This window comes from Pseudorca crassidens, chromosome 2 (genome assembly GCF_039906515.1).
Source record: "Pseudorca crassidens isolate mPseCra1 chromosome 2, mPseCra1.hap1, whole genome shotgun sequence".
Lineage (NCBI taxonomy): Eukaryota > Metazoa > Chordata > Mammalia > Artiodactyla > Delphinidae > Pseudorca > Pseudorca crassidens.
The window spans coordinates 68,931,405-68,956,868 of record NC_090297.1 but is presented as its reverse complement, the minus strand read 5'-3'; the positions used below and the strand labels follow the sequence as shown (position 1 = coordinate 68,956,868).

Sequence of the window (25,464 nt, the reverse complement as noted above, 5' to 3'; positions counted from 1 at the left end):
TAGTCAAACCACAGTTGTATTATGTTGCTGTGTTCTGGGCTATTCACTTAGAGATAAACATAAACTGTAATTCATTCAGAGAAGCACAATCTGAATGGTGAGAAAATTCTAATGCCAAGTTATACAAGCAACAATTGAACTAAGAGACGGGGATGCATAGCCAGGAAATAAGCACCCTCAGGCAGGACATGATCGTGTCTTCAAATATTTGAAGGGTTGTCATGTGGGAGAAGTGTTAGACTTGTTCTGTATAACCCTAGGGTATAGTGAGAAACAGTGGGTGGAAGCAAAAATCAGACACAATTTGGCTTATTTTAAAGAAGATCTATCAGAACCAAGCCACAACGTATTTGGCTGCCTCAGGAGGTAGTAAGTTCCCTGTCAGAAAAATAATTCAAGCCAACTGATAACCATGTGATATGGTTATTGCAGAAGGAGCTCAAGCATGAGATAGAGATTGGACAAATATCTTTAGGTAGAGTGACAATATAACATCATACAAAACGGGACCAGTGTAAAGAGAAATGCTATGAACAATTGTTAAATATTTTCTTGTATGCCAGAAAAATAGGCAAAAACTAGAACTATCCCAAGCAAAGTAGGATATGTTGTCTTCCTATATTTAGGATAACTTCCAACTCTGAGATTATTTTTAAACTATTCCTTGACATTAAAATATCAATTGCAATTTAATAATTTCCATTCGTAGGAATATTTGCAAAACAAATAACTTTTGAACAGTCGATTTGGAGAATTTTTTTGACATTGTAGTAAGGCATTGTTTTGAGTGGGTTAGCATCTTTGTTTTGCAGCTTGAAATCTCATTGTGCAGTTGCCTTCATGTAGGATTTGGTTACAGGTAAGGTAAGTCCAGAATACAACCATACAACAAAATGCATAACATATATTTAGCAAGCCACATGAAAAGATTTCACAGTCTCCCAGATTTATCCACAGGCTAATCTGGTCAGGCAAAGAAGGTGAATTGAGTCCCTACTGTGATCCAGGTGTTACACTAGGTAGTATACACTACTCAGTATCGGACAGCAACCCTATGAGATGGGCATTTTCACCTTGTCAGGTAGGTTTTATTGTCTCCATTTTGTAGATAAGCAAACTGAATTTGAGAGACGTTCCATAACTTGTCCAAGGGTATAAACTTAATAGGTGGGAGAATTAGAATTTGAATCCATATCTGCCCAAAGCATGTGCTTGCTACATTCTAGGCTGTGAGCATTGGATAGAAACAGTAATGAACCAAAAGAGGATCTGACATTTTAAGAAGAGAACTAACATTCATATAGTATTTTAGAGTTTCTGTATGACTTTTATCCATTTATTATCTATATATTACCCAGACTTTTAAGCACCTACTAGTTTATAGGCATTAATCTAGGCATTGAGGATGCCAAAACAGAATTAATTCTATAAAAGAAACGAGTGGAATTAACTAGGTGAGAAGAAATGTGCATTACTTGTAGCCTAATTTGCCCACATTTCAGTCGAAAAAATAAATGGGGATATGTATATATGTGAGAATTTTCCCTCAGCCGAGAAATGGTTGGGTAATAGATCAGAGGAGGAAAGAAAGATAAGCTCTAAATTGCAATGTAAGGAGGATATCTCCATTGTACAGGGGAGAATGAACTGGATCGAAAAAGAAGAAAGCAAGGAGAGAAGGGAAGGGGCCTTTGAAGTGGTCCATGTGTGAACTGATCTAAGCTACCAATGATGTTGGGAGCTGGGCAGAAACATTTCAGAAGACACACAAATTTATTCTCATAACATACATGGAATTAAAGCATGCTTTACTGCTATTTACCACATATCATGAATTAGAATCCTGAGTTACCCAAAACCACATAAATTCCAAAGCTTGTGCTCATCTTGTTCCAATACACTGGTCCAGAATGTGACAAATAAGAATAAAAGAGTCCTTTCTCCAGATCACTTGATCATTTTGAGTTAGAACACTAAAATTTTAGTGTTCTAAATTTCAGTGTTCTCCCCTTCTCTTCCCAGCTCCCTCACATCCTTGTTTTCTGTAAAAGGACAAATAAAGTAATGAGCAACAGACAGAGATTTCAGCAGAGCTAAACTAAAACAAGAAAGCTGAAGGCAAGAAAATAGTTCTGTAACATGTTCCAAGGAGAAATTCCAAAACAGAATGAAATATTTCCCGGTGTAAAATGTCCTCAGTGGACTGAAACATTTCCTTGGAACCCAAGACAACAGGTAAAGTCTGTTCCTCATTAACTTGTGCGATAATGACCCAATCTTACATTTTCTATTTCTTTGGAATTCATTTGTTTTCATTACATCAGGTGGTTGTTATTATGATGTGTTAATGGGCTTCAAGCAGGGCTGTCCTCTGTGACTCAGACTCTGATTACTAAAATGAGAGTTTTGATATTTCTTATTATACTAGCTCTGTTTGCATTCCAGTTGTTAATATTCTTGTCCACCAGAGTAGTGCTCTGAATTTCAAAGGCATGCAAAAGAAAGAAAGTGAGAATTTTATTTTTATTTTCAACTCCAGATTTCTTTCATCCAAAAGTTTGTCTTACACAACTTTAGCACCACATTTTAGTTCTTGTATGCCCCTAGTCTCATTGCTAAAATCTTTGAGAACATTTTTAAACGTGAAAAAACACTTGCAATTTCTCACTCTTTCTTTATTTTTCCTTTTGGGTTCATATTCCATTTTCTGGCATAAAGAGCCTTCTTGATCCTGTTCTCACAGGAACTACCCTTTACCATCCAGGTCATGACCTTTTGATTCAAGATCATAGTAATGCACTTCTGTAGCTCATTACCTTTATACATAAATTAAGTTAGATAAATTGCTCCTAAGCATTATACCTCTTCAAGAGTGAGCCCCACTGCTCATGCAATACCAATGCTTGTCTTTTTACATGTGTAAGAAATGAAAGTCTTGAAGCCAGAGATCAAATTCAGTGTCTTTATAAGACTAAAGAGAGAACCATGACACTTCTAGTCTGATTCAAAGCTCATACTAAATAGATCCTACAAAATGAGCATTTCCATACAACCCATTCTACTTATCCAGAGCCTCCCTGATACTGAACGCATACTTCTCTTCACTCTTCACTAACAGGAACAGCAACCACCCTGCCCTACTTAACTGGATAACGAATGAACTTTTTAAATGTCTAAATCTGTGTTTACACATACAAGATGAGATTGGTGTTTACCTAAGGGGACTGTTTTTTTACTCACTAATGTGCGCTTTACACTAACCTGAGAAAACAAAGACAAACTTCTCCCTCCCAGGAAGATAATACTTGTGATGATGACAGCACTGCTAAACAGCCTTGGTTTTCCAGACACGACAGAAATATATTTGGGTGAACACATTTTTGTTTCCGTATCTATGGAAAGGTTCCTTTATGTTGTCTTTGTTTGGGTAATTGTTAGTGTTATTGCTGTTTATACCCTAGGACTTGTGTATAAGTCTGGCGTTCCTGACTGCCTCAGCTTTTCTGATGTCTACCCCATGTTGGTTTACCTTACATTATTTCTCTCCACCTCCCCTGTGCCCAAAACGTTCAGCATCACAGATGGCATTTTATAGACAGCGATTTTTGTGTAAGTGCGGCTGTTTAATTTTGCATTCAGCCGAGGACAGAAGATGTCATGAGGCCTTTGTCCTCCAAAGTGCACTATGTCCCTGCTTCCCTTTAAAGTTAATTGTGTGTTTCCTTGTCACTGATTAAGTAGATGTTCTGAATGTGTCTATAAGCAGTCCTTTCTATTTTCTCCTGTTTGTTGGGGTCAGATTGCAGTCATAAAGATTCCATACAACAGCTGTTTTGTGATCTTTATGATATGGAAATTTAGAAAGGAGCTGTTGAGGAGTAAGAATTGAAACACACTGGGACAAAAATAAAAGAGACACACGAAAAGCAAAATGTAAGCTATTTCATAAAGACATTCATTTTCATATACAGAATAGTTATAACTATATCATTGGGTGGAAGATAAAATGTGACCTTATCACCTCATGATACGATCATTTCTTGAAGAATTCAAACAAATAAGACAAAAGGAATTTTAAAAATAAACTTTAGCCTAATAATTCATCTAATCACTATTGACCAAAAGTGTGTGAACAAATGACAATTACAGAAATCAAAGAGATTATAGTAAATATGCTCTCGTTAGTTTGTCTACCAAGAAAAGAAGCATTTGTAATTGTTTAATGGCATCTTTGAAAATTCAGCCCTTTCAAAATAAAACCAAGAAAGTTAAAAGAAAAACCAGAAGATATGAGAAAGAGGAAAAGTAAGGGAGAAAAAGTGAAGGTACCAAAAATTATAAACACTTTGTGGCAGAATTGTTGGCAGAAGTTAAAGTAACAAGTAAACAACAGAAATATAATCACAAACTCCAATGACTACCGGGCACGTAACTAACATATGTAAAGATGGCAAGTAAGGTGATTTAGGCTGTGATCCTGAAACACTTGTTTATAAATCCACAGAATATTATTTCTTCTGCAAAGAAACCACCTCTCTCATTTATTCTTTGTGTCCTGCCTGCTAAAGCTGTGTAATAAGTGCAAGGGTGCTGGTAAGGAGTCATTGGCATAGGGCCTTCACATTAGGAAAACTAAAATAAAACAGCTGCTAATTCAACGTTTTTAAAAATATAGTAGATTCCAAATTCATCCAGGGCGGGAACATTTATTATCCATCCTCAACACTTCCTCTAGTGCTTGGCCCATAGAAGGCATTTACCAAAACTTTATTGAATTAAATTATTTTTTTCTAAATATAAAGACCAAGGGACAGAATGGACTAGAGTAGCTCCACAAAGAATGAGAGATGGGGAAAGAAATGTAATCACATCCCTCTCCGTATTGTAACATTTGAAACCCATCTCCATCGAGCATGCATTCTTGAGTATGTATGTATTTACGTGCCTGTGTAAACATTCATCTACACCTCAAAAAGTCTCACGTCCTGCAACCCTTGGCCATGAAGATGTGCTTATCAGGATAATTCAGCTGTATTAGGAGGGGTAAGGCCTGGAAGTAAAGAGCTGGATGATAAATGATGACAAGCTGATGCCATCTGCCCCCAGGCCCATATCAAAGTTTTGATGCAATAATATGTACCCCTATAATGTGCCACCAAGAAAGTCTCAATTATGTTCCCTGGATTAAAGTTAAGCCAACAAAGAAATGAAGAATGCATTTTTCAAAGATCTTGAGTTAGAGTTGTAAAGGCTCAAAGTGGAGGGGAAATATTCCCACTACTCCTGAAAATGTTTATGTAAACTCTTTCATGGCTTAATGGACCAGGTTAACGAGGTTCACAATAAAGTGCCCCTACAGATGATATCTCACAGCAAGCCTTGAGGGATGCTGGCATTTTGTTTGAGAGAAGCATTAAGCTCAAATCCCTCGCCCAATTATGTGTAGCATTTTATCTTTGAAATTTTTCATTATAAGTGAAACTAATGGCCTGTCCTATGTCCTTCTGAATAGAGAGAAAGCAGTGTGCAAAATTATCATTGCACTGGCTTTGCAGGGTCAAGTAGGAAACAAGGTTCTTATCTACACAAGTCATTTAAAAGACTTCTATTAGTTTATATGCAGGCTTTGGGGAAGCATCATACACCCAAAATATTGACCTCCATACTCAATTTTTCTTAGTTTGTCAAGAACCCATTATTATGTTCTCTAGATTTTGCTGATTTGTTTGAATTACCAGGGGTATTATCACCAAATCATTTAATTGCACATTTTTCAATTATTTCATTTGATATATATGGATCATTCAGAAAAATTGTAAAAGCACTTATTTTATTGAATAAAATCAATGACTAGCTAATCAATGAATTACTTCAACAACCGTTTATTAAATAGTGAGCCTGGGGCAGGCATTGGGTGGCTGCTGGCAATGCAGAGACATTGGTCCCGGCTTCCTGGATCTACAGATCTACAGACAGCCTTGGGCTAGCTGGTCAGTTTAAAGTTTGTAACATTAAGGATTTTTATTTGTCCAAATGATTTCTTTATTTTAAAAATCTATTCTTTTCATCTTCTTGTTTATGTCAAGCCTGTGCATGATAAACTCTTAAGTTATTTTTCATTCTGGTGTTGGGGAAACCATACAGTCCCATGAGGTAAGACATTTATTTGTTTATCAGATTCACTGTTCTAGAGAATTTTCTGGATGACACAGCACTTCTGTGCTGAGGAATTCTGTTATCTATGGTTCATTAATACTTTCTGCAGGATCATTACCTCCAAATTCAATAAGAAATAAAACTATATTTCTACATGGCACGAAGTGAAATATGCATGGAAATCCATTGCATCATTCTGATGAACTAATAATTGATCAACTTTATATATTTAGGAAGCTTACAACAACACAAAACAAGATAACGGTGCTATGACCAACTTCCAATTCCTTCTTCAATTATCTTCCAACTGCTACTAGGAAAGAGGAGAAGACTGCTTCTTCTGCTCTATGATAAATTATCTTCAGTATTGATTTCAGGATCTAAATGGAATTTGTGAAGCAGAAAAAGAAAAGGAGAAGAGAGTAACAGAATAAAAAGCCTGCAGCCCCTTTTCCTACAACTACCCTTCTTGGGCAAAGAGTGATTTTGCCTACCAATTTAAAAAACTGGGTGATGGCCGCTCTCTCTAAAGTAATAATGTACCTGAGAGGATTGGAGAGAAAAATGGAGCCTCCTTAGTGGTAATTCATAAGCAGGAATAGTCACTGCAGATTAATACTTTCATTCATTTGGGCCATTTTTCAAGTTTACTATCTAGATCCACCCTTCTCCAGGCATTATATGAAAGCTGGATTTTAGTCCTGAATCTGCCACAAACTAGGTTATGTCAACAGGTGAGTTTTGTTTGTTTGTTTGTTTTTTCAACTTCATTCAGGGCTTAGTTTAATAAGGAGTGAAACTACATGAGCTCTAAAATAGTTTTCAGATCTCTGAATCTAAATCTCATGGTTAATTTATTTACCAGTTCACGATCACAAAATGTATTATTTTATCATATTGTCGTGCCAACCAGTTCACCTTATCTGACTTTAAGGAGAACTGTCTGGGAGAGAGATCATGAATATATGAAAATACTTTCTTTTAAAAAAAACCTCAGACCAATTTTCTGGTCATGCAATTGGTATTAATCTTGAACCTGTAAGTAATTGTTTCTAGGTACAACTTTACAAAAAAATGAAACACTTTACAAAAAAATGAAATACACTAATGAGATATTGTTTTAGTTCCACAGTTATACTTTTTCTTTTTTCCAAAGGGTAGGCCAAGCATTGACATCTTGTTCATAGTAAAAACATGAATTGCCTTACTACTAGGAATAACTTGTTTTATTTTTGACATTTTTCTCTAAGGTGGAAAACTTTTTTTTGGAGTGCATTTAGCATGTGACAATTGTAAAATGTAAGAGAACAACTCCTTTCCATAAATACCTTGCACAGTGCTGAAATTCTTACAAGTAATATTCTCTTACATAGTTGAAAACCCAATTAATAAACAGTCTAGTACTCAGTCCTCAAACATCTCCCACAATGGAATCCACTGCAAGGACTTGTACTGTATGTGTCTTGAATAACCAAGCTAATCATAAGGATTACAACACAGAAATGAACTCTCCATAAATATTAAAAATTATCTAGCCCTCACAGATGTTTACTCTGCTTATTATCTTCAAACTTCCTGGATCAAATGTTCAATATGAATATGTTAGTATCCACCAAAGATTGGTTTTGGCAGGGTATATGTTGATATCAGCAGGAAATAAATAGGAAAACAATAAAAGGTATGAAACTTTAAAACAGTAGCTTAAAGGTGTTTTATAAACTACAGATGGCTTACACCATTTTAGCAAATATTTGCTGTGGGATTAGAAACAGGACTGAGAAAAAATGAAATCATTTGAAAATAATGTCTCCCATGCAATATGTTATAATTAAAGCAGAGATAAGCAACATGGAAATTGCCTCTTATTATCTCTCCTCATATTACAGGAGAGATGAAGTATGTTAAGACATGTGAGCACGAAATCAGAAAAATAATTGAAAAATGTTCAAAGGAGTAATCTTTAGATTTTAGAATCCTAAAATGGGAACTCTTTATTAATGTAATGCCAGGCACATACACACCCAAAACCCAAGACACTCAACTTCCACACACAAACACAGACCAGTTTTAACTATTACCTTTATACTTACCACTGCTGGTTATGAAAAACAACAACAATGACAAAGAAAAAGAGAAAAAGGAGAAAGAATAAAAGCAAGGCTTAGTTTCAAGGCAGATAGAAACTGAAGATCAAACAAGTCAAGTCTGCTGGCTTCAACAACTTTCTCCTCCAGAAATGCTTTGGAATTGGGCAAAGCACTCCATGCCTATACTTCCTCTGTGGCTGAGTGAGTGGATCAAACTGAAACACAGCTCTCCCACCTTAGGCTGTGATCTCATTAGTGCTCAGAAGTTGAGCAGCAGAAAGCATGGGGAGCATTGGCAGGGTACAGATAGGAGAGGATGGCAGGACGCAGAGGAGAAGCCGGGCCAGTTCACTGATGTTCTCCTCATTCATAATTGAACCTGTGTGCTGGTCTGTTGCTAGAAGGCACCCTTGCTGCAGGTATGGTCTCTGGAAAGTGACTTTAAATTATATTCCCTAACATCCCCATGCAGTTTTTTAGAGTAAAGGAGTCTGGACTTAGTAAAATTCTGATGAGTTCTATGTTGTATTCCTCCATTCTTGACTGATTAAAAAAAAATGTTCTCTTTTTATCTCTACAATGAACTATTGTATTATGTATGGCCTTAGAGGTTCTCTGAATAAGGGGATATTTGTATTAATACATAAAGGAGGGACTTCCCTGGTGGTGCAGTGGTTAAGAATCGCCTGCCAATGCAGCGGACATGGGTTCGAGCCCGGGTCCGGGGAGATCTCACATGCTGCAGGGCAACTAGCGCGTGTGCCACAACTACTGAGCCCTCGTGCCACAACTACTGAAGCCCGCATGCCTAGAGTCCGTGCTCCGCAGGAAGAGAAGCCACCGCAATGAGAAGCCCATGCACCGCAACAGAGTAGCCCTTGCTCGACACAAGAGAAAGCCCATGCACAGCAATGAAGACTCAATGCATCCAATAAATAAATTAATTAATTTTTAAAAATACATAAAGGAACATGTAATACATTACACTACATATATGCTTTGGGTACTGGTGTAGCACAAGGTCTTTGGGAGAACATGTCTAATGATACAGAAGCTGATATAATTAATAGGAATCAACAAGTTTTACAAATTATCACCATGTTGGGTTAGTGTAATGTACACAGGCATTAAAATTATTTTTTTGCATCAAAAAATGAAGTGACTATCATAAAGAAAAAAGCCCATCTATTCCTCCTAAAGCATCTTTAATAGCTACTTCCACATCTGAATCATGATATATGCCACCCCTCCACCCTAGGGGACTTCTTACTATATAATGTAACTCCCTTCTTCAAAACACTCTTCCGAGATAAAATCCATGTGGCTGTGATTATTTCCCTTAATCAACCAACCACTGTTCATTTTCCACAATACAGGTATCCCTATCTTAATGGAAGAAGATTTACTTAAACATAAACTTCCCTCCACGTTCTGAGCTCAGGGGACTTTTCCCCAAACACCATACAAAATTCTGAAATTGCTCTGATTCAAATTTGATTGATTAAGAAATGACTCTTCACCAACTCCTCGTAAAACCTGGGAATCAGGGGGGAAATCATGAAACTCAAGGAAAGGAGAATACGGAAAAGGATGGGTAGAGAAATACCAAACATAAATAGGAGACAAGCAATAGGGACACCTTTCCTTTTGCTTTTAGTTAGTGGAAAAGCCACGGTCACCACAGGAAAGATGAATTATACCAGGGCCAAGGAGCAGTTAGGACGTTTTCAGAGCCAGATGTCTGAAAGAAGAAGGCCAAGAATGAAGAGACGGAAGCTGAGAAAAGCAGATGCAGATGCAGATAACGTTCCTGAAGAGACAGTCAATTCATTTTATTGCTTGGGGATCAAAAAGAAGCTACCTCAAATCAAATCAAGTCATGCGATAGATGTGGGATTTCAATTTTTACAGGTTGATTAGATTCTATTTTCACTGAACCCTGTGGACTTTGAGAGGACTTGAAACTCCTTTCAGTGCTTTGCAAAATTTCCCTCCATGTAAACTGTCTGCAAAGGGATTGCTCTGTAGCTTAGCCATCAAACAATAGCATGGAAAGGACAGATGCCATCATGGATCCAGGGCTGAAGATGTGAACCACATGTGTGATGTTCTAGCTCCCAGATCACCTGAGTGAAAGGAAACCCCCCATTAGCAGTCATATGCTGTTCAGCCTTGTAAGACTTGACTTCCTAAAGGGTAAATACTCCTCCCTGTTTTTTAGTCCCTTAACCCCATGTGCACAAACACAAAGACGACTGGTTCTGGCCCAGTGAGTCCGTGGCATAGCTGAGGTATCAAGAGGAACAGAAGTTTGACAAAGAGAGATGCAAACCACTGCTGCAATTTAGTCCTCTGGTGAGGCCACATCACTCCTGCGTATCTGAGCCCCTGTAGCAGGTGCATGCTACCAAGCGCCCTGGGTCTCTCTTGTCAAAGGGACTAATAAGCAGATGCAGTGATGGTCCCTACCTTCCCCGATTGCACACATCCCAGACAGAGCTCTACGGTGTTGATTCAAACTGTCCTATTGCTAGGCACTCGGCGTTGCTATGTGATCAGAGAAACATGTAAGTATAATGCAACTGGGGGAAATCAATTTCTCCTGGGCTCGACTCCATTTAAACCGTGTGAATGCAACTGGGAGAAAACCAGGCACTGGCAGACTTAGGATTCCAAGCTGGTGAGTTTGCTGAGGCAGGATGTTTTGTGTGTCATGTTGTGAATGATTATAGCAAGACAGGGGGATAAGTGGGAAGTGAGAGGTCTGCGCTCTTGGGTTTTCACTTCCAAAATGACTTCGTTGAGGTCTTTTCAATTTAATCCTAGAAATAAACAACTGCTGAGAGTAAATGGTGATTGAAAGGAGGAAGGGGAAGATGACTTCAGTTGGCTCTTTCTGAGGAGGCTGGGTCCCTGAACGCTTCAGGATTTAAAGAGGAGGCGAAGGGTTTTAATTGGATTTTAAATTTTCTTAGTAGTCAGGAAAGGTTTGGGGTGCACTGTGGCCTGATCCGCAAGCACAACAGGCAGCTGTGTTTCAAAACTGACCTTTATCAGATGGTGGTATGTTTATTTCAGTCTGTCACAGAGAAGGAATAAGAAAACACTGCTAGGCCGTGCAATTTGGGTTATAAAAATAAAACAGGACCAAAACTAAAGACACTGCCTACTTGGCTAAACTCCTAAATTAGAGGACTGGGGGAGAATTCAGGAGGGGTTAAGGGAAGCATGACGGCTCCATGGTGAAGGAACTGAGGCCAAAACTCCTTGTTTAGGAGCTGATGAGAGGAAAATTGAGCTCAGATGAAACAAAAGGAGATAAACTTGAAATAGGTGGCAAGCAGGCTTTAATTATTTGATAAAATTCAGGGCAGAACTCTGGCAGTGGTCTACTTAACCCCCCTCCACCCCTTCTTCCCTCATCAAGGTATTTTCTAGGTATCAAAAAACCCCAGCACCTTCAGAGACTTGGCTTCAAGGTTAAGAAGCAAATGCTACACTGTACTTTTATATAATAAAGTTCAGCGATATCTCAAACTCTATTTCCTTTTTAATTACAATTTTCTTACCTGAGCCTCAAGTGATTCTCATGTTACCATTAACCCTGGAGGCCCGAGTTATTTTACGTTCAACGGCAAGGATTGGCACCGCAGTTTCTACACGGGCAATTTCTCCTCTCCGTGAGCTTTAACCAAGTGGATAACATCAGACCAAAGTTCCTAGTTACTCATGCCCTGTAGAGAAAGTGCCCTAGGGAAAGCCTAGGAATTTGAAATAAACTGAAGATTATATTGCTTCTGAAATATTTGGGAACTGTGGAATTAGAGAACAGACAGCAGATTTTTTTATTTTTTGCGTTACGCGGGCCTCTCACTGCCGTGGCCTCTCCCGTTGCAGAGCACAGGCTCCAGACGCGCAGGCTCAGTGGCCATGGCCCACGGGCCCAGCCGCTCCGCGGCATGTGGGATCTTCCTGGACCAGGGCACGAACCCATGTCCCCTGCATCGGCAGGCGGACTCTCAACCACTGTGCCACCAGGGAAGCCCCAGACAGCAGATTTTTAAAGTGAGGGATATTCTAAAGTTGAGCTCTTTCTAAAAGATTCTCTAGTGCCTGTTTTAACTTTTAAACTGTAATTTTGAGCCAAAATTTATTTGGAAAGTTTTATTAAGGAGGATTATTAAGAAAAGGTGGGGACTAATCTATTGAGAGGAATATATATATATATATATATATATATATATATATATATATATATATATATATATATAAGAACCGTTTATAAAGAGTTAAGAATATTGGCTAACCATTGTCTCTAATTGCACTGATGATGACAAAGGTAGAAAATACACGACACAAATAGTTCTGCACCAACACTTCATCCATGGCAAGTATTGTCAATCTATCACAGCACTGTCTCCATTTGTGCCAGATAGTGCTAGCTGGATCATTAAATGGATTTTCCCTCCTTTCTGGGCACACAGCTAGACTTTACTTCTCTAAGTCCTCATAGTTAGGAATGACCATGTGGTCATTTTAGCAGGTGGTGCTAAAACTGATCTCTGAGACTGGAAAACTACAGATCCTGGTTGTACAATAAAAATACCTGGTAAAATTGCTGTCTATGATTAACTTGAAAGCAGACATTACCTGTTGTGCCAGCAGCTCTAGGAGAAATGTGGGAAAGAGCCAGAGCGTTTGCAGTTCTTGCCAAGTTGTAACAAGCCATTTAAGAATGAGTTAATAGCAATGGAGAGCCAGAGATCAAGAGCCTTATAGATTGAGAAAACACAACTACTCTGGACTCCATACAATAAGTTATAAGTCTGAAAAAAGTCTTCAGTGGCAAAATCTAATACTACTTCTCAGTTAAACAAAGGGACTCATCTTTCCCTGAAAGATCATATTAAGGCCGTTACCCTCCCACTCAAGTTTAGTGTTTCAGGCAGCCTCTTTGAGTTAGAGGTTGAGTTACAATGAAGTCTCAATAGACTCTCAGTAAGCCTCATGGGAAATCCAAGTTGGGATGAATCTTCATTAACTCTACTCCACTAATTTTTCTTTTACCACATCGCAGAACTTATTTTTCTCAGCTTACCTTAAACCCCATCTCTAGCTCCTGATGCCCTATAAAACCGTTTCTCGTTACAGCGTATGAAAGTGGTCTTTCTCCTGAAATCCAAAACCACATATTGTCTACACCATATTTGGCAGATGTATTTGATTTCTTGTATGTTTAAATGTGCAGCCAGTGTGCAGACCTACAAGATTTCTTGTATGTTAAACGTGCAGACCTCCTTGTCTAGGTGTAAATGTCTTTAAATCTTGGTGTGTATTTTATATGTTTTTTAGAACCACGAATGCTTCCAGCAAACTACTTTGAATATAGCCTAATATCGTTTTGATGCATTAATAAATTCCCAGTGCATTCAAGCATTTTCCGCTTCGTTTCTCTTGCCGGTAATTAGTAACATTTAATCCTACCACCTACTTCTTGAGTCTTCAGGGACTCCCTATTCCCTGAAGCTTCATGACTAAAACATACATCTCTCCTCTCAGGCTCAAATCTCCCCACCTATCTCTACAACTACACTGTCATCTCAGCTCAAAATAAATCATCTTTCTCACTCAGAATAATAGGAATTTAGAGCGAATCTAATTAAGTTCCTCCTTCTTCTTCCTTCCTTCTTTCTACCCTTCCTCCTTCCCTCCCTCCTTCTTTTCTACCCTCTTTCTTTTCTTCTGCTTTTCCTTTATTATGTGGATGAGAAAACTGAATGACAAAAATGGTAGAGTGCCTTGGCTAACATCAGAGTGTAATTAGTCATATCTTCCAACTCTTTCTAGAGTCCTTTTACTTCACCATATTTGCATCTCATGTTAACACACACTCAAAACTAAAAGAAGTAAATGCCTTCTCCTGTAACTTTCAGTCTTCATTGCGGAGCACAGGCTCCGGACGCACAGGCCCAGTGGCCATGGCTCACGGGCCCAGCCGCTCCACGGCACGTGGGATCCTCCCGGACCGGGGCACGAACCCGTGTCCCCTGCATCGGCAGGCGGACTCTCAACCACTGCGCCACCAGGGAAGCCCTAGCCTTTTTTTTTTTTTAATATCTGGTGATTGTTTGGAAGATAAAAACTTGCCTTTTTATTTATTTTACTATGCATGGGCCATATGTATCATGATTATTCAGAAATTACAATACTGATACATACTGACCCAAACCATAGAGAAACATTTTCCCCATCATCACGTACCATCTTAAGAATTGATCCATGAGATCCAGAAACCAATTCTCAAAGGGATAGGATCCTCTGGGTTGTATTGATGCAAACACACTGCCCCTTCTTTAACCTTGATAACAAATTGACACATTGAAGTGTCCTTAGATTTAGAAAACTAGAAAATTAGAATAAGCATATCTTACCATCTGAAAAATATTATCATACTTTAAAGTTTTATTTTTATCAAAATGGGCAGGGTAACAAAGAGTACAGAAGCTTATGGTGAAAACTAATGGTCCCAACTATCTCCCTTGCCACTTCTAGTTTGACTACCTCTGCTCTTTTAAAGGACAATTTTGGGTTCTTATAGCGCTTACCTCTGTAAACTCCATGCTGGAAAGTATATATTTACTTGCTCTTATGATACATGAAAACTTACTTGTACTCTTCTCTTCCTCTTTCCTTCATGATTGATAATTATTAGTTTTATTTTAAATTCTCCTATTCGTTACCTTTTAAACCCCAGCTTCTAGTTTCAATAACTCTGAAAAAATGTCCCTTGATTCTCCACTTTGTCAGATAAGTGTATTAGAACTTTCTCATTTTCGTCAACTTTTCCTAATCCTCTTTTTTATTCCACCCTCTCTGAGCTACATGATAACATTTATGCTATCAATGCAGGTCAGATTTACAATCTAAACTGTAACCACATTGAAGTCTTCTGTGAATACAGATTGACTCTAAATTTAAGAATCAGTGTACACATGGCTGTAACTGCATATGTATCGTCTAGTGCTGGCAGAAGCAGTGGTGCTAGGATTAGTGGGCCTGATTACATCACTCCTGAGGGATATTCTAAAGGGACTGTTCTGAACATCAATAGCGAATGGATTCTCTTTTCTTATACTCCTTCGATTTCTCAGAATTATGCCTCTTTTCAGTTTACTCTATATTTCAAACAAGTTGAACCCATTTCTGCTCTTCTGATGACTGCTAAAATGATTTGACTTTATAGCTTTTTATACCTTCATCATATTTTCACTTTTTCCAGAATGACTCCACTTGTTTCTCAGTTTTTAGAATTTTTCCTGAACATCACTCTCCAGAGACTCTTACTTCCTCCTCGTATTGGAACTAATTTATCTCATAGGCTGCTGCATGGTAGCATCCTGGGAATTCCTTTCTTTCTTTCTTTCTCTTTTTTCGTTTCTCTCTTTTTCTTTCTTTCTTCCTTCCTTCCTTCCTTCCTTTCTCTCTCTCCTTTCTTTCTTTCTTTCTTTCTTTCTTTCTTTCTTTCTTTCTTTCTTTCTTTCTTTCTTTCTTTCTTTCTTTCATTCTTTCTTTCTTTCTTTCTTTCTTTCTTTCTTTCTTTCTTTCTTTCTTTCTTTCTTTCTTTCTTTCTTTCTTTCTTTCTTTCTTTCTTCCTTCCTTCCTTCCTTTCTTTGTTTCTTTCTTTGTTTCTTTCTTTGTTTCTTTCTTTCTTTCTCTTTCTTTTCCTAAGTTGTCAGATGTTTCCTTGAGCCTATGCCTCACTTCTTTTTGGTTTTACTTCTTCACTTTGATGGTGCATACCTCCAGATACTTTCTGATAGAGGTTTTGGAGAGAACAATTCTTCCAGTCCTTGAATGTCATAAAAAGGACTTTGTTCTGTCCTCACATGTGGTTAATTGCTTGGTCTGATGTAAAATCTGCATTGGAAATAATTTGGTCTCAGAATATAAGTGTCTTATTGCTTTCTATAGTGTAGTTGAAAAGAAGTCTGGTGCCTCTCTATTTCATTAAACTGTAGATGACTTTGTTTCTCTCTTCCTCTGGAATCTTATTAAATTCATCTTTATATTTTCTGTCTGTTGGGAAGAAATAGAGTTAAATGCATAACGTCCAGGTCTTTGGAGGCAGATTACTTGGAACTGTATCTCAGTTCTGCCACTTACTGGCTAGGAAACATGTGTCAGTTACTTCACCATTGTCCACCTCAAGTTTCTCATCTATAAAAGGGGATAATAGTACATCCATCTTCATGTTGCTGTGAGGATTATATAAGTTAATGAATGTAAAGAACATAAAACAGGGCCTGCATATGTCAAGTGCTATATGAATAGTTACTATTAATATTTTCTAGTTCTATTGGTTTATTTTAATTTCATCTTTCATATTTTTAATCTCTTAAGGGCTCTTTCATGTTCTTTGATCCTTTTTTATAGACTGGTGACTTCTTAAATGTCTCTGTGAACATAAGTAAGAAACCTCTAAAAACTGTCTGGGGCTATGAATGATATTTTTCCTATGGAATAAATATTTCTGTTTATTTATTCAGTATTTCTCTTCCATGTTTCTTGTTCTCCTCAGTTTATCTTGAAAACAGAAGGACATGTAACTGGTGTCAGTTTCCTTTGCTTTGACTTCCGGTAGGTCTCTTCCCAGAGTGGATTCTGCCTGGATGCTTAGAGTGGGAGGATGCAGTGGAGCCTGTGGATGTATTGATTGGCTTCACTTTGAGGAGGGCAAGCAAAGCAGTGTAGGGTCAAATGGACCCCCAGTCCTCCACCACACACACACACACACACACACACACACACACACACACACACACGCATGCTAAAATGAGAAGACATTTATTGCAAGGCCCCATTGGTCACCCTATAAATGTAGCACTTCCTCAGATGGTATAAGTTAAAATAAACTTATGATGTAACATAGGAATGTTAGCATGGATTTCAAGTTTTAACCTAAGATCCTCTGTACTTACGTATTTTATGAAGATTAAATCTGTTTATTCTAATAGCAATACTTAAAATACTTGTACAGCATTAAACTTTACAAATTCCTTTCATACAGGATATTATTTGATCCTATGGGATTCTTAGAACAATCATTATAATCAAATAAATAATATACATAAAATAGATCTTTGAAAGTATAAAACACAATGCAAAATTACAAGGTACTACTATAGCGTTTACACATATTAGTTGTATACTATGTTAAGAAAATACAGTTTATTACAAATAATACATTTAGTTTTGTTCTGCACTGACCTTCTCCAAAAAAAGAGAATGGATTTGAAAAAAGATACTAACTAGAATACTAAAATGATTAGAAATCAAATGGACCTTGAGCTCTTCCCTTGCTTCAGCCTACAGAGGAAGAATCAGAGGCCCCATGAGGCCCTATGTACCCAAGGTCACAGGGACTGTGAGTGATACAGCCTTTTAATGGCAGGGCCAAAACAACAACTGTGATTCTGCATCTCTTTCTCTTTCATGTTCTTTACCCCCAATGAATTCTTACTTAGCCAAAAACCCTAAGAGTTTAAATTCTTCACAGTACTCCAGACTTCAGAGGTTTGTAGGCAAAGATACAAAGTAGAAAGATGAGAAGGTTGTTCCATGAGTACATGGTACATGCCCCACATCCAAACTACAACAAGACTTTAGGCACCCTCAACAGTGATGCAACAAAGGCAGTCGTTCCTCCAGACTTTCAGGGTCACAAACAGATTTCCAAGGCTGCCATGAGTGCAGCCGAGCTGTCTCATTGGGCTCTGTAGCTTGCAGCACTTTCTGCCAGAGTGTAATAGAATCCTGGAGCACTATTGTATTTTTAAAGGCAATTAATATTTTATTATGCACAGACTTTTATTTGCATCATTTGGATCCCTCTTCTCTAATTAAATCTTGTGATTTACACAAACAAAACTGCTGTTCTTTAAACTCTGCAAATTATAAAAATTAACAAATACTTGTTAAAAGGAAGCAAAAGCAGCCACGGGTCCTATTTTGTGACAGAAACAACTGGAGGCTATGGAGTGAATTGATAGTGTCTCTTATTTGAGTGGGGCAATGTGGCAATTACATACCAAATACCTTAGTTAAGTAGAACTGATAGAAATTCCAGCTGTCTATGAGAGAGAGGTTAATTCTTTAAATAAATAAAGTCAGAGTATTTTATGTGTCCACGTAGGATTTTTGCTTCATGACCTTGTGTACAGCGTTTTGTGTTATGGGATTTATAAATCAAGAGTGTAGTTTCAGGCATGCATTACACCAACCCTGCATTTGTGGAACATTTCCTATGGTCAAATGGATGGTATTCAGAGGGAAGAGAAAGACTCTGAGCTTCAATGCCCACTTGCAGAATATGCCTTGTTCCTCTTTCTGTTTCTAAATGAGCAGTTCTTTGGTAAATTTCAGCTACGTGAGTATTATATCCTGCCCCTCTCCTGGCAATATATGGAGTAAAGATGGGTACCCTCTAGGAGAAAGACAAAAGTCTCTCTTGATCTCTGGAAAGATAGCAGAAGGGGACCAAGGGTCAGGAAGAAGAAGACAGAGCTGGGACAAGAAATAATCTCCATCCTAATTAAGCTGAAAGGTCTTAGCAAAGCTTCCCTGGGAATAGTTTGCAGTCTCCTTGAAGGACATTACTCCCAAGGTCTCCATCTGGGGAAGAAGAGGAAGGACATTAGGAAGTAGATGGGGTAATGATCAATTAATTGACATGATGAATTTAGCAGTAATCTGTTTTCTTTATGGCTCTTTTTTCCATCCCTGCAAAATACGCACTCAACCCAGAAACTAGAATGAAACCCAAAGGTTTCAATATGGAGAAATTCACTTTCTGGACATTTCAGGACCGCATTTTTCCAAATGTGGAGGGCTACTCTGCAGGTCTGCGATTTCTATTCTCATTTGCATGAACTCTTATCCGCATTCAATTTGTAAGTCACAGGCTTTCTTCCTTTGTGTGCCAGTAGATTAATAGAGGAAAAACTCCACATGAAATTTTTATAAAAAAAATTGACCATCTACCTAAGCGAATATATTTTAGGCATATTTGAGATAGTTTTATTTTAACTTGTAATGATAGAAATGACTTCAGTATACCTTTCTTCCAAGGGCCTTGAAATTCTTTTGAAATATGAGAACACACAGAAATACACAGCATGCAAACAACTTTATAAATTTGGGTACAGAAAGTCTCCAATGTAAGAACATCCCACATGAAAGCAACCCTCAAGTTAGAGAGAAATACAGCAAAGAATAAAATAACAGACCTTCTTATTTCCCTATTTTATCACTCCCTGATGTTTCTACTACTGTTACGGAATTACTGTGGAAAATCTTAATTCTTTTAGAGAATGTGCATTCTGCAGACCCGAAAAGTTTGTCTTGTGAGCCTTCATGAAAAGGGGGTGTATAAAGATAGCAAAGTAAGTTTCACCTCTTTCAAACTGTTCTCCCAAATTAATAATGCACCCAAGAAGGAACTGAAAAATCTTTTCCTTTTCCCCAGTCTTCTCCCCTTCCTACTCACCCTCTTCCTCCTTCTTCTTTTCCCTAAACAAGGCAGCTTTCAGGATCAAGAACTAAGGCACATGTTCCAATATGATCTTTTCGTGAATTTTTTAGAGCAACAGGTATTAAGGACTACCCCAAAAAATTAACTACTGGTGGAACTTTATTCCTATGAGGACATGCATTCTAAAATACACATGAAATAACAACACTCTAGATATCATTTACTCCCTAGGAAATGCCTACACTAGTAATAACACTTAATATTTAGTGACAACTCAGCAGTGTCAGACTCAGTACAAAATTATTTATTATCCCATCTCATCCCCACAATAACCCTAATTTGGAAGGGATTATTAGGATTCCCTTTATAAAGATGAGGAGAAGAGGTTTAGAGAATTTAACCCCATACTCAAAACCATGCAAACACAGTGGAAAAGCCAAGAGTATGAGGATGAGAACACAGATCTATCTGACTTTGGGGCTGGTGCTGTTTAATATTGCACTGCACTAAAATGCTTAGATGAATCTGAGACAGTTTATCCATGTATAAAGTTATGTGTATTTTTAAGAAAATTTCTATTATAAGGAAGACATTTGTGGAGGTTAATTCTTTTATTATTGTACCAAGTCTCATATTTTTTTTAATTTTTGCCACAAAAAGACCAAATTGACATATGTAGGTAAATATGGATCTTCCACATCACTTATGCTTATAGATTATTTCATAACGTTTGTAGTCAATCTTTTAAAAAACAGTGTTACAATGGTATAATGGAACTAATCTTTCTATTTTCTCCACCAAAAATTGTAATTGTTTATTAAACAACCACCCTTTATGGACACCACAGTACAACAAGAGGCCCATTTGAGAAGGTATAGTCTCAACTTTTGCTTAGGACACCAGAAGTGCTTAATAAATATGTTGACTGAATAAATGATAAAAACATCTTTGAATATGGCAAACATAGGGGATTCAGCAATAAAACAATACATCTAAGTTTAAAGTTAATGGCTCTGATATTTCCAGTAGTACTTAAATGTAAAAAGATAATGGGTTAAATATGATAAAACTAATAACTGGGCTTAGTAAGACAGTTTCAACAGCACAGGTGAACAAAAATTGAAAGGCAACTGTCATTCTCCCACTTCCTCTTCTACCCCATTTGCAATTCACAGAGGAAACCATATTTTATTAAGTTCAGTTTTATTTCTTCTGGTGGTCATCTTCAAAATTCTACACAATATGCTCCTACGCTTGTTTCTTGACCAATAGGGGTAATGCTTTATATTTCCTGCATGCTGACATTTTGTGCTAAGGGACAGTGCTAAGCAAGCTTCCTATATTGTCTCAGTTAGTGCCCACTGGGAATAAATCTTAGTCACATCTGAGAAGCCCATTCTCCTTTCCATTGATTGCTTTATATGACATAATTTTGACTATAATTTATTAAAAGTCCTCCTGGGGTCTTTAGGGAAAAGTTTCTTTATTCTTTAAGAGAGGCACAGAATAAGGTATAATCTCATACTCACTGGACATTCTTGTGACATTCATGTAATAGTTATGCTGCAACCATCCTGTGACTATACATGAGGGAAGGTTACTCCCCAAGGGTGGCAGGTTGGAGTGATGGAAAGAGCATGAGTTTTTGAAAGTGTGAGGTGTTCAAATAATCAGTTCATCCACCACCATTAACAAAGCCAGGTCTGAACATATTCCAAAAAATTGAATTTACTTTTGACTTATACTCATCAAACCACAGGCTTCATATTACTCACAAGGTAGTATGATTTAGTGAAAAAGACCCAAACTCTGGAGCTAACAACCTGGTCTACAGTACTCAAACATTTAGATTCTCTGTCATTTCATTTGTAGTATATGAGCGTTGAACCATTGCTATTTAACATATGGGAATCTGTGACTTAGGAAGACACTTAGCTTGGACATGATTATAAAGTGAAAAGCAAACAGCCTAGTATTACTAACAAGTTAGTATATGTTAGAAAGTTCACAGATTTAGAATCTAGAAGTCTTGTCTTCATATTCCCAACTTTTACTTGATGGAATTTCTTGAGACAATAAAAGAACCCCTCTAAGCCTATGTTTCCACATGTGTAAAACAGGTATTATGATACACATTTTACAGGATCCAATGGGCTAATGTACGTAAAAGTGTTTAATGGAATTTCACTCATTCATTTATTAAGAAATATTTATAGTGTCTACTATATGTATCAGGAACTGTCCTAGGTTCTATGCAAACAACAGTGAACAAAACACATTAATAAGCATAAATCAGTTCATTTATTGACCCATGATCAGTTCTAATTTGGTTTATGAGTTATAAAAGCAAACTTAACCATTTAACCATGAGCTGATTGTATTACATTATAAATGTCTGATATACAGAACTGAAATACCACAGTAGAATACACATTCTGGGTTCTTTTAAGTGCATGATCATGGAGATCAGGGATTAGAATTTATATTTTTTAAAAAATTGTCTATGCTAGCCTATACTTGTTTAATTGAATTATATGATAGTTGTGAAAGATTCTTGATAAATCAGCTGTGCTCTCATTTCTCCTTGCTGCCAACAGCATGCGTTTTTAGAAAAGATTGGCATGCTTTACTCAGTGTCCATAACACAAAGAATTAGGAGAAAACATGAGCTCATATTATTGGATTCTTGACTAACATACACTAAACTTCCCAGTCTCCATTGCATAGCTTCCTGGGAGTGCATAACCCCTTTCCCAATTTAATCCCTCCCACCTTGGAGACCTACCAGAAACTCTGTTAATTGCCCATTCTTGCTTTTGCTTTTGACTAAAGTGACAAAAAGATCATCTGGTAAAATCACACAGGGGAAAGTCTAGTTAGTCTTTAACATTTCTCTAGTTTTATTAGTCATTTAATTCTGCTCCTCTCTAACAACTCCATGTTTAGATCTTCAACCCTTTCTTCAGAGAAGTACATGCCTAATTGTATGGTCAGGCCACTCAAGATGGCTGTTCTCTTTCTCTCTGTACATCACCCTGCTCTGCCAGTGCCTGCCTCACCTACACCCTACTCACATGACTGACCTTCCTACATACTTGACCCAGGCCCCAGCTAGTGATTATTCTAGCTTTAGATCAAAACTCTCCACTATGTTTATCAAAGGGGTGGTGAGGGGTGTGTCCCTCTACTGGTTTCCCTGGTAGCCAATGAGGCAACTTGTTGTCAATTCACCCTATAACTGGCAATCTCGCCTTCCCCTCCAGGAGTGAAGAATGCTACAATGTGCTGCCCTGCACGTGGTGGGGTGTCGCTCCAGGGCCTTGCTTCAGATGTAAGATCTCCCTGTCCATTAAACCACTGATGTCTCTCACTGATTCTGGGCTCTTTCTTCAGTCTTAAAGCTGGCCTGTATGGTGCAGCCCAACATGCACATACAGTTGTGTAAGTTCAGTCTTGCTCAGCAACTGCTAGCCAGAGTGATAGGTGAAGGTGATATCGAGCCCTGTACCCAGCCAGTCATGAACCCAGGACCTGAATTCGATTTTCCGCCTGGATCTCATGTAATGGCTTTTACCTTCTCCTTCCTATACTTAAAAGGAAGAAAGAAATATGTGTGTATAGTTATTTTTACAAATCAGGTCAGAAAGGTGTTGTGTTGCTGCCTATTACAAAAATCTGGGGGCTTTTTGGCCGATATTGTGTCTTAGGATATTTACCTCTTGGGTAATGTACCAACCTGAGGGACAGGTTACTCAACTTGGGTAATGTAACAACCTCAACTATAGCTGGTCTGATGGGTATCAGGGAAGAATTGAGATATGCTTGCATGTGCTGCCAATTTAGCCTTGCAATGAATTATGAGTTCTATAAATTCAGTAAGTGTTATTTTCTTGGTAGTGATTCAACTTGTCAGGATTTAGAAATAGCCCCCCTGTGCCATTTCATGCCAACTGCAGCATTTTCTCTGCTTCTTCCTTGGCAGGACTGGCCTGAAAGAGCAGGGAATGTGTTCTCCCAGGACAGAGCAAGAACTAGTAAATCAACACCTCTACCTGTCATATTGATTTGCAGACCGTTTACCTTTCTGCCTTCACTTAATGGTTTGGGGGTTGTGGGTGAGGGGTGGGAAGGAATAGAAATTAAAAAATAAATACAAATAAATTTCAGGATTTTTTCTTTTCAGTCTTTGCACTGACTCAGAATTGTTTAACTGAATTCAGAGAGAATGGATCACAATGCAAGTGCCTGGCCCTTCGCCTGGAGCAGTTTGTAACAGTGAACTTAAAAGGTAAAGAACTTTTGGTAGTGGAAGCAACCTAAGTGTCCATAGACAGATGAATGAATAAAGAAGATGTGGTACATATATACAAGGGAATATTAGCCATAGAAAAGAATGAAATAATGCCATTTGTAGCAACATAGATGAACCTAGAGATTATCATTCTAAGTGAAATATGGCAGACAGACACAGACAAATACAATATGATATCACTTATATGTGGAGTCTAAAATATGACACAAATGAACATATCTATGAAACAGAAATAGACTCACAGACATAGAACACAGATTTATGGTTACCAAAGGGGAAAGGGGCAGGGAAGGATAATGAGGACTTTGAGATTAGCAGATACACACTACCATATATGAAATAGATAAACAACAAGGACCTACTGTATTTAGCACAGGGAACTATATTTGATATCTTGTAATAACCTATAATGAAAAAGAATCTGAAAAAGAATATATATATATATATATATATATATAACTGAATCACTTTGCTGTACACCCAAAACTAACACATTGTAACTCAGCTATATGTCAATTAAAAATTAAATAATTAAAAATAAATAAATAACGAATAAATAGAAAAGTTTAAAAAAATAACTTTTGTTAGTCTCGGGAATTTGTGTCATAGTTTGCATCTTCTGGGACCTGGGGTACAACTACAGGGATACGTGCCAGCCCACAGTGTCATGGCAATGGTCCTTAGCTGCACTCTAAGTGAAGAATCATCATTGACCTATATGCTGGATTCCCCAAAAACCACAGAATAACAAAGAAATTGGTATTAATAAAATAAATCATAATATTAACACTAACAACAATATCTAATCATGATAAATATGTTACATTCACTATCTCATTTAATACTCAACAAAGCTCTGTGAGGTAGGCACACTTATTGTGCCATTTTAGAGAGGAATAAACTGAAGCTAGGAGGTTAAACAAGTACCCCAGATTTTGCAACTAGAAAGAAAAGGAGATATAAGAGAAGGAATTGAAATTTGAATTCAGATCACAAATACAGGCTGCATGATTTCACATATGTTTTTACATATGTTTTGGTAACAAACAAAAACAAAACAGAAAAACAGATAAAGAAATAGCTCTGGAATTTGATAATAATTGCCACAGAGGTGGCACACCCAGTGTCTTGTACATTTTTATCTAGCTAACACCCGAATCTGTCAACAAAGAAAGAGCAATGACAACCACTCTATTCACTTTAGAGAAGCATATCTCCTTACTACTAAAAGCTTTCTGAGAGAGTTGGCTTTGCCCACTGCTTCCCACCGAGAATTTTAGAGTGCAATGAAAGGCTTTTAATTAAGCTGCAATATTATAACTAGTATGCTTTGACTATTTACACTGAACACTGTTGTTGAGGCAGAATGTTTCTTCTTT

At 37.6% G+C, this 25,464-nt stretch overlaps 1 long non-coding RNA gene across 1 annotated transcript; it reads left to right on the top strand.

Annotated features, from left to right (window-relative positions):
* The first annotated feature begins 10,852 nt into the window (after positions 1-10,852).
* Positions 10,853-23,859, top strand: LOC137210761 (uncharacterized). Its single transcript, XR_010936705.1, has 3 exons — positions 10,853-10,923; positions 23,037-23,104; positions 23,756-23,859. It is a non-coding gene; the product is annotated as an uncharacterized lncRNA (long non-coding RNA).
* The last annotated feature ends 1,605 nt before the right edge of the window (positions 23,860-25,464 follow it).